Below are 9581 nucleotides of genomic sequence, written 5' to 3' on the forward strand. Positions count from 1 at the left end.
TTGCCACACTCATAATGCAACAAGAAAATACTTCTCCTGTGAAGTTTTGTTTGCATGTATCTCATTTATGCTTTTTCTTGGTGTGCTGGGTTTTAAATATTTAGGTTGTAGTCACATGACACCCCGACCATTGACTTCTTTCTTGGTGTAATGTGCAGACTTAGACTTCCGATGCAGCCTCCCAATGAGGGACGACGTTGGGAGGCTGCCAAAACTTTTGTCAAATTTTAGGGCAAACTTAAAATACATAACATGATTTCAACTGAGCTTAAATTGGAATTAAAAGTGGTCTTGATGAAACTTAAAGAAAAATTTGAATAAGTGTAAAAAAGTCTTAAAAAGAAAGATGAAAATGCAAAATTATAAGAAAGTAAAAGATTAGGGTCTATTTGGGGCAGCTGCAGCTTATTAAATAATCTGCTGATAAGATGATTTAAAAAAATCTGCTGATAAGCTAGGTGCGGTGGCTATTACAAATTTTTTATTTTTTTGGAAAAGACAGACTTCTGCTACAAAGCTGTCACCGCACCTAGATATGTGTGGTGTGAAAAAGGTGTTTTCAGCATTTTGAAAACGCATAAGTTATCAAAAAGCAGTTTACCCAAATAGGTCAGTTGCGTTTTCAAAACGTCACCGCATCAAATAAGCTGCCTCAAACAGACCCTTAAAGACTTAACTTGAAAAACTCAAAGACTCCAAATTATACAAAGAAAGTGAAGTCTTCCCACCCCCAAGAGCTTCAATGTGGTAAGTGAATTAAGCTTTATGTTTCTATTTATAGAAGGAGAAGGAAGCTATGTGGTATTTGATTTGATTTAAAAAGTCACATGCAAACAAATCATACTACCCATATTAAAATGCAAAGCTTTAACATATGGAAACAAAATTTGAGGCCCAAATTAAATGTATCTTAAGCCAAATTTTGCCTCTCAAGTATATATAAAAAAGCTTTAATGCATATAAATCTAAACCTCGCCACTGGATTCACAATTGAATTATACAGGCAGACAAAAGACATCTCACTAAAAAGCTTAAGGCCAAATCTTATAGGTTTACTATCGGATTCGTAAACCAACTACATAAGCGGATAGAAGGCGTCTCACTAAAAAAAAAGGCCAAATTTTACATGCTCGCTATTGGTCCCACAACCCAAAATACACAAGCAAATAGAAGGTGAAATTAATGGCTTAAATGAAAATATCTACACTCATCTCAATAATAACACACCCATGCAAATAATAATAAAGTCCTCCTTAAAAGTTTTACATGTGTTTTGACTAATGTGTTAGATGCTAAATCACAAGGTCTGAGAATACTGTGTGGGTTAAGCAAATGCTTAGCTCAAACCAAACATGCTCTGAGGTGTGTGCAAAGCTATTAAAAATCAACTCAAACCAACAAACTAAAACATTCTTATGTGCTTTGGTGATAACCTCAAGTTCATAAACATATTCATCTTAGAATGTTGCATGGGTCAAACACATGTTTAAGCTAAAAGTAAAAAAATTTTAAAAAGTGTGCACACCATCAAAAGCCTTACAATATATATTTTTTGAATGTCAAATTCAATTTAATGTAATGACAAATGCTCTCGAGTGAGCCACATTACATATAGGGTAGGTTTGTGAGTCATATGCTTTTGTCAATCTGATCCTTCTCCCTACAAAGCATTGAGTCACATGCTAATTTCCTACACCTGATAATGACTCAACATTTTGGTTGCTACTCGGGGGAAGTGTAATATCCATCCGGTGTTGGGCAACCAAATTGTATGTGAAGCATTTTAATGGTGTATGTTCATCATATGATGGTGCGTGTTTACATTTTGCATAAGTCATTATATCATGGATGTATGATATCATGTCACTGATAAATAATCATGTAAGCATATGTGGAGAATTGAGTATCCTAATGGCAATGATCTATCTCCAACATCACCATTTTAGATTGTATTATTTAGCATACAACCCCATCATGATGTGATATCTATGTTATGCAGAAATATTCACTTGATGTTATTGTGCCTCATAAGGATATTTGCTTACCTCTTGCACTATGGTTACTTTGTACGATTGAGTTGGGTCAGCAAGGCATGGATCTATACAAGTGACATCTGATATAGATATTCATCTAGCATGCATTAATATCATAACTTTCGAAATATCACATAAAATTGCTCACACCTACTTGAGTGATTATGATATTTTAATTGCATGTGTACGTTAGCATGATCATAACATGATCTGTTGTGATGGAAAACCATCTTTTCATAGATGCGTGACTTGATGCTAGTCACAATGCTTGAACAACATAACTTATGAGCATATCTCAGCACAAGCAATGTGAGTTCTTGCATTGTGATTAGCACGTGTATGGTATTCCAAGGTTTTAAGGGTTCTAATGTGTCACTCGAGGTAAATTTTAGTGACAAATCTTAAACCCCTTAGATATTTTGGATGGATCCAAGGTTGATAAAATTATACACCATCCTTAGAACAAATCACACCTTCTACACACACTTAGATATTTGTGATAGGCTACTTTATTGTAAATGCTTGCTAGTTTAGGGTAAGGTGTAGTTAGGATTTTCAATGTCCGACTATATTTGATGGATTGTGCCTAGCTAGGCGATTTTGTTTTTCTTTGTGTTTATTGTGTTTGTGAATGCACAACATCATATTAGATTGATTTTCTGTGTAGGGAGCCATGTCAGCCAAGGGAAGGGATGTAATTATTTAACTAACTTCTTTTCTACAAGACTGCTAATTCCCCTTCTCATGGGACATGACTCATTATATGTTGCATGTGATATTTTTTCTATATGTTTTGTAGGCTTTTTTCTCTTTTCTTTTCTTTTTTTGAAATTTTATTATGTAAAATTTAAAAACTCTAGAATGAGTCCTTTATCAGAAATGAGAAACGGGCACTAGTTCCAGGGGAATCGTGCAACAATAACCAATTGATACACCTGTGTGGCTCGTACCTTAATTTTGAGTTTTTATTATTGTATAGAAATAAGGATCAGACATGCATATGTGGAGCCTGAACCCATTTTTAGATTTTCCGTGATATCTTGCTAACTCAATGACGTTTGAGTCTTTCTTATTGTTTTAAACTGGCTTTCTTCATCTTTTTGCAGCTTGCTATCTTTTTTCTTTACTTGTGCATTTATCTGGGCTCATCAAAAATGAAATATAGGCTCATTAAGGACCCAAAATATTCTTTTTCTCTAAAAAAATCGTTATAATTAAAGATTAAGATAAACCAAAATTTAGGATCAAAATACTAAAACTTTTAAAAATAGCACTTTACTTTTCTACATGACCTTAGGGTAGAATTTAAAATGGGTTGCATGTATAACCAGATCCACAGTCATATCTAATAGGGCCTTCACATTAGGACTTGATAGATAACTGCATCATATTGCATGTCCTAAGGAGGAGTCCTGATACTTCACCATTATGATTAGCCAAGCATAATATTTTTTTTACTTAAGTGGTTATCCTTTTTGGAAATGTTTGGCTTTGTAGCAAAACATTCATTCTTTCTCATTTCAAAGGCATACTTGCCACTTTGCATGTCAGGAGTAAGTCCACTTCAGTGTAATCATTCTGTAGAGGGTCATAAGGCTTAGGAGTTTCCTTTATTTGACTTTAGGGCTACAGAGGTCTCTTTAGATGGTACAATTCATTGATCATTAATAATGGATCTCTAGTCAGGTTGGGTTAACTCCTCCATGACCAGGTTGACTTATAGTCCTAATAACTTGGGATGAAGAATCCATTGTATCCCGACCCAACTATCTCTATCTGCTTAAGTTATCTTCCTCCTCTTTTATTGATAACCTCAGTTGAGCCCTTTCAATCCTTTTGGATTATTGTTAAGGTTGTCTCACTAGCCCCGTTTGCTGATAGGCCGCTGCCCATTTGGAATACGGTGATTTACCCTCTACCATTATGACCCAGTATAGCTTTGCGTTGGGATAACCAGCTTGAGGTAATCATTTGCCTTTTGTCTACCCATTTAACAAGTTATCATAAAGTGTCAGCAAAACTTTTAATTAATTGAGAGTATTCTTGGGTATTACTGGCTACTCTGAGTTAAAAAGAACAAAAAATAAGGGAGAGCTGCTGGGCTAAGTTGTTTCATCTCTATGTTTGGTGACAAGTGTGTGACTTTCTTCCAAATACTATAGAATTATAAAAAAATTTAATGGACAAATGATTGTGAGCAAGCCTTTGAGGGGCTGAAAGGATCTTTAATTACACCACCTCTACTCAAAAATCTAAAGCCAAGCAATGAACTTGCAATATATCTTGACGTGGGCTCTGAGGAAATTAAATTACGCTTAGTGTGAGAAGAATGAGAGAACAAATTCACTATCTATTATGTCAGTCACAATCTGAGAGAAGAATAATTTAGATTTCAAATTATGGAGAAGCTAACCTTTTCCTTGGTTGTTTTATTCCAAAAGCTACATCCATATTTCCATATTCATAAAGTGTGGGTGATCTCAGATCATCCGCTCAAGTCAGTATTGGAAAAACCAAAGCACACTGGTTGAATCCACAAGTGTGCAGTAGAACTCAGTGGTTTCAACTTATTATATATCACCCAAATAGTGATTAAAGAACAAATAATACCCAGCTTTTTTTATCAATTTTTCATAATCAAATGATAGTGAATGTAAGGCATCCCACTTTAACCATTGTGGATCATATAAACTAAGGGTGCATCAAATTAGCAAGGGTCGGGCCTAGGACTTGCATTGATGGGCTTATTTGAACATGTCATCTACCACTTTGTTGAGATAAAGATTGAAGAGACTAACATACAGGTCAAGTATGAGGCCCTTATCTATGGGATACATTTTACCTATGGGATCTGATTGTGGCATCTCATTATAGGATCCTATTTAAAACTGGTAGTCAACCAGGTGAATGAACAATTCAGGGCAAAAATAGAGACAATGATAAGGAATCTCATAAAGGACAAGACAAAAATAAAAAAAATATTAGGGTATTTTAGAATCAAACACATTGCTTAAGAAGACAAATTGATCATGGACAACATGTCTACGATCAAGGTGTAGCAATGTTGTTGATACATCATCCTCAAGACTCCAACGCCCCATGATTGAAAAAGCAGAAGCCATGGAAGTAAAAAAAATGGAAGTATGGAAAGAGCAACTAATTGGGTGGACCAGTAATTAGACTTCCTTAAAGTTGGGAATTCCCCCAACTTTAAAGTTCATATGTGCTTTAGGATCAAGGAAACACATTATCACCTCCTATGCAGAGAGCACTTTAACTGACTAGTGACCTGCTTGTACCTATGATGCTTGTGAGAAGATGAGAAAATTGATGCCCTGAAAGAAATACACTCATGGGAGTTTTAGACACTCTGACGAGCGAACGGTAGAAAACTAAATACTATGTCAAGGGTACTTATGGAAAACCCTCGGAAAAGATGCAAAATATTTCTTAAGGAAATGTGAAAAAATCCAGAAGTTAACTCATATGCAACTCCGACCATCCCACTAGTTATAATCGATCATGAGCCCCTAACCATTTGGAATTTGGGAACTCGACTTAATGGAGCATTTTCCTACTCTTAATGTCAGCAAAAGTTCATAAAAGTAGTGATTGACTGCTTTTCAAAATGGATTGAAGCAAGGGCTCTCACCCTCATCACCACCGGGGTCTTATGCAATTTCACCTGGACGAACAAAATTTGTCGCTATGGGCTTTTGATGGTAATGATAACAGAAAATGAGACACATTGGATGATTGGGAGGTAAATTATTTCTACCAAAGCCAAGAGATAAATTTAACTTCACCCACAAAAGGACAAGTAGAAGCCCAAGTAAACTGATACTTAGACTCCTAAGAAGGAGGGTTGAAGGTGTGAAAGAAAAGTGGGCTAACATCTCTCTATTCTATGGACACTGCGAACTACCCCCACAACTGCAATCAGATAAACCACCTTTTTGCTCTCACATAGAGTTGAAATGGTGCTTCCGGTAGAGTATAACCTGCATAGCCAAAGAGTGAAAACCATCTTGACTTTCAAAAAACACAATACGGATGAATGACAGATCAAGAATTGTGAAGGTATGGAACTTCCGATGGATATATTGGAAGAAAAATAAACTTTATCAACCCTTAGGAGGGAAGAAGTCAAAAGGAGGACAACACAATAATGTGACTTACCTGTCAAGAAGAAATCATTCAAAGCAGTCAACCTATTGCTGAAGAAAGCTAGTTTGGTATCTTGCGGGCATGCAATGGGAAAGCTTGATCAAACGTTGATCGAGCCTCTCATCATCTGGAAGTATGTAGCACAAGGAGTGCACAAGATACAGACCTTGACAGGCACAAAATTGCCCCACACTTAGAGCAGAGACAATTTGATAGTTTTTTATCAATGAAAATCTTTAGTAAAACTGTTCTCTTTTGGCTGTTAAGATTTGCAATACAAATAGATATTAATCACGAATTAGAATCTAAAGGCCACAATCTAAAGGCCACTTTTTTCTATTGCACAAAAAAATTGATAATCTCCTATCGATAGTATAACTATTGTTACAACAATCTAATATTCATTTCAGGTACCCAAAGAACTCCCTAGTCTTGAACAAATCCGAAAAGGTCCCACACACAAAAACAAAAATATTAACAAAAGAAAGAGTGGTCTATCCTTAAGGAAAACCCGACTGACACATCTAAACTAAGAGAACTTTGCTTGAGAGGCCAACCACTTAAATTTAGGGGACAACCCCTGCTAACAGTGGTATGAAAGACATAACAGATCCAAAAAATGGTGTTATAACTTGTCATTTGCTTGCATTTTTTCATCCTATGATGTGTAGGCGACATCTACTCAAGCCCGAAACTCGTCAAGCTCTGACACTGAATTACCCCCTCACTCGTGACAAGATATGTGGTAAGTGGAGCTCGAATTGCCAAAGTAACAAGCCTTGATAATTACCTCTATGAAGACCGTGATAAGATTCTCTTAACAAGGCAGACAAAATGCATGGTATGTCTAAGGCAAATACTTCAAAGGGTAAAAGAGTATGGTTAGCATAAAGCTTGAAATGGGTGCCAAACACAATTAACCGGTTGCACAATCCAAAGAGAAAATTAATGAACCATAAGGACTTACACAATCGAAATATAAATAAAATTAATATGATAAATAGATGCTACCAAAAACTGAATGAATGAACACATAAAAAACAACCATTTCATTCCATTACTAATAAAAATATTCTTTTGTACAAGGCAACCGATTATTCATTAGAAGAGGCCCTGACACTATCTTTCGTATCAAATTCAGTAAAATTGTGCTTCTCTACCAGCACAATATCCATTCTTGACAACACGAGAAGTCTCTTTGTGTGGAACTTAATGGGCTATGTTGGATCGAAGGGAGTCAGCAAGAAGCAACACAGAAAGGGGGTTTGTCAGATAAGGCACAAACTTTTTGGATGGTTGGACAATGCACCAACAATGAGATAGGAGGAGGAAGAGTGAGCAAAAGAATCCGTGGGTAGCTGGAAGTAGAAGGAAATGGCAAACCAAAATGATAGAGTAAAATACTCATGATCAAAACATCTATTTTTATAGAGGGATGGAAAGACAAATGATGCCAAAAACTTATAAGGGAATAAAAATAACCAAAACCTAATTAATATAACAAGCATCACATTGTGAGAAGGGGCACAAAGATCAAAACATCATAAATCCTCACTTTAAAAATGTTTTATAATTTTTAAGAAACATTACATCAGCTAGATTGAAGGGAAAACACTATGCAAGAATCAGACATGGCCTCAGTTGGGAGACAACCAAGGTGGGTAAGTCTTCTTAAAAAGAAACTCCCTGCTGGACCTAAACTGGCTTAAGTAACTCGAGTCTACTTATGCTTGGGGGACCAAGCACTTTTCTTTTTGCTTCATATGCTCACATTGTAAAAGGACCTTTGATAGCTTCTAGATTTCAACTTCTCATTCTAGACTCGCCAAACAGGTCATACAGTCGACCATCTTTGTTGAAGTTGCACTATTCACATGCTGATGAAGACTGATAATAAAATAAGTCACATTGGGGACAGTCGTGGGTTGGTCATCTTCCACATCAATAATAGGGAGGGCCTCGGTGCCTGTTTGGTCACCCTCGGGTTCATACCTAGGGGATGCAAATCCCTTGGTCTTCCACTCCCCACCAACTGAAAGTATGCTCAGAAGCTTAATTAGATTCAAGGAAGTTGAATCCACTTGGTAGTAACCTGAGGTGGTGAGAAGTATAAGAAACCATGCCCATTAACTAAGAAGACTTACAAAAGAAATAGCCTCATTTCATGCCTAGCACCAATTAGTCAATTGAATACATTTGAAATGGTGGGATCCTCACTCCAAACCCCCAAACCATAAAGTCCATATAGATGACTGTTTGGGTGGCAACACCCATGACGGTTTTGCTCTACAAACCTGGTTTTTCTTAGATAACGACAACAAAACTTGACTTGGAGATGATAGTAGTCAACCAGATGAAAGAACAGTTTGAGGCAAAAATAGAGACAATGATAAGGTATCTAATAAAGGACAAGACAAAGATAGAAAATGTAGGATATTTTAGAATCAAACACATCGCTTGAGAAGACAACTAGATCGTAGACAACATGTCTGCAATCAAGCCATAACAACCTTGTTGTTACATCGTTCTTGAGACTCCAGCACCCCTCGATAAAAGAAGAGGAAGTCATGGAAGTAAAAAAAAATGAAAGTATGGAAAGAGCAACTAGTTGGGTGGACCAATAATTAGACTTCCTCGAAGTTTGGGAATTCTCCCCAAAATCAAAGATCATATGCGCTTTAGGATCAAGGATGTTATCACCATCTATACAGAGAGCACTTTCTCTAACTGGTGACCTCCTTGTACCTATGATGCTTGTGAGAAATGAGAGAACTAATGCCCTAAGAGAAATACACTCAGGAGAGTGGTAGACACTCCGACGAGCAAATGCTAGAAAACTAAATAATATGCCACGAGTACTTTTGGCAAACTCTCGGAAAGGATGTACAATATTTCTTGAGGAAATGTGAACAATGCTAGAAGTTAATTCATATGCAACTCCGGTCATGCCACTAGTTATAATCGATCATGAGCCCTTGACTCTTTGCAATTTGGGGACTTGAATTAATGAAACATTTGTCTTCTCTTAAGGTCAGAAGAATTTCATAAAAGTAGTGATTAACTATTTTTCAAAATGGATTGAAGCAAGGACTCTCACCCTCATCACCACTAGGGCCTTTTTGAAATTTCATTTGGTCGAACAAAATTCGTTGCTATTGGCTTTTGATGGTAATGATAACATACAATGAGACACATTTCAATGATCAAGAGGTAAAATAATTCTACCTAATTCAAGAGAAAATTTGAAGTTCACCCGCAAGAGGGCAAGTAGAAGTCCCCAGTAAACTGATACATAAACTCCTAAGAAAAAGGTTGAAGGAATGGAAGAAAAGTGGGCCTACAACCTCCTCTCTATTCTATGGGCACTGAGAACTACCCCCA

The sequence above is a fragment of the Phalaenopsis equestris genome, unplaced genomic scaffold (genome assembly GCF_001263595.1).
Source record: "Phalaenopsis equestris unplaced genomic scaffold, ASM126359v1 Scaffold000438, whole genome shotgun sequence".
Classification (NCBI taxonomy): Eukaryota; Viridiplantae; Streptophyta; class Magnoliopsida; order Asparagales; family Orchidaceae; genus Phalaenopsis; species Phalaenopsis equestris.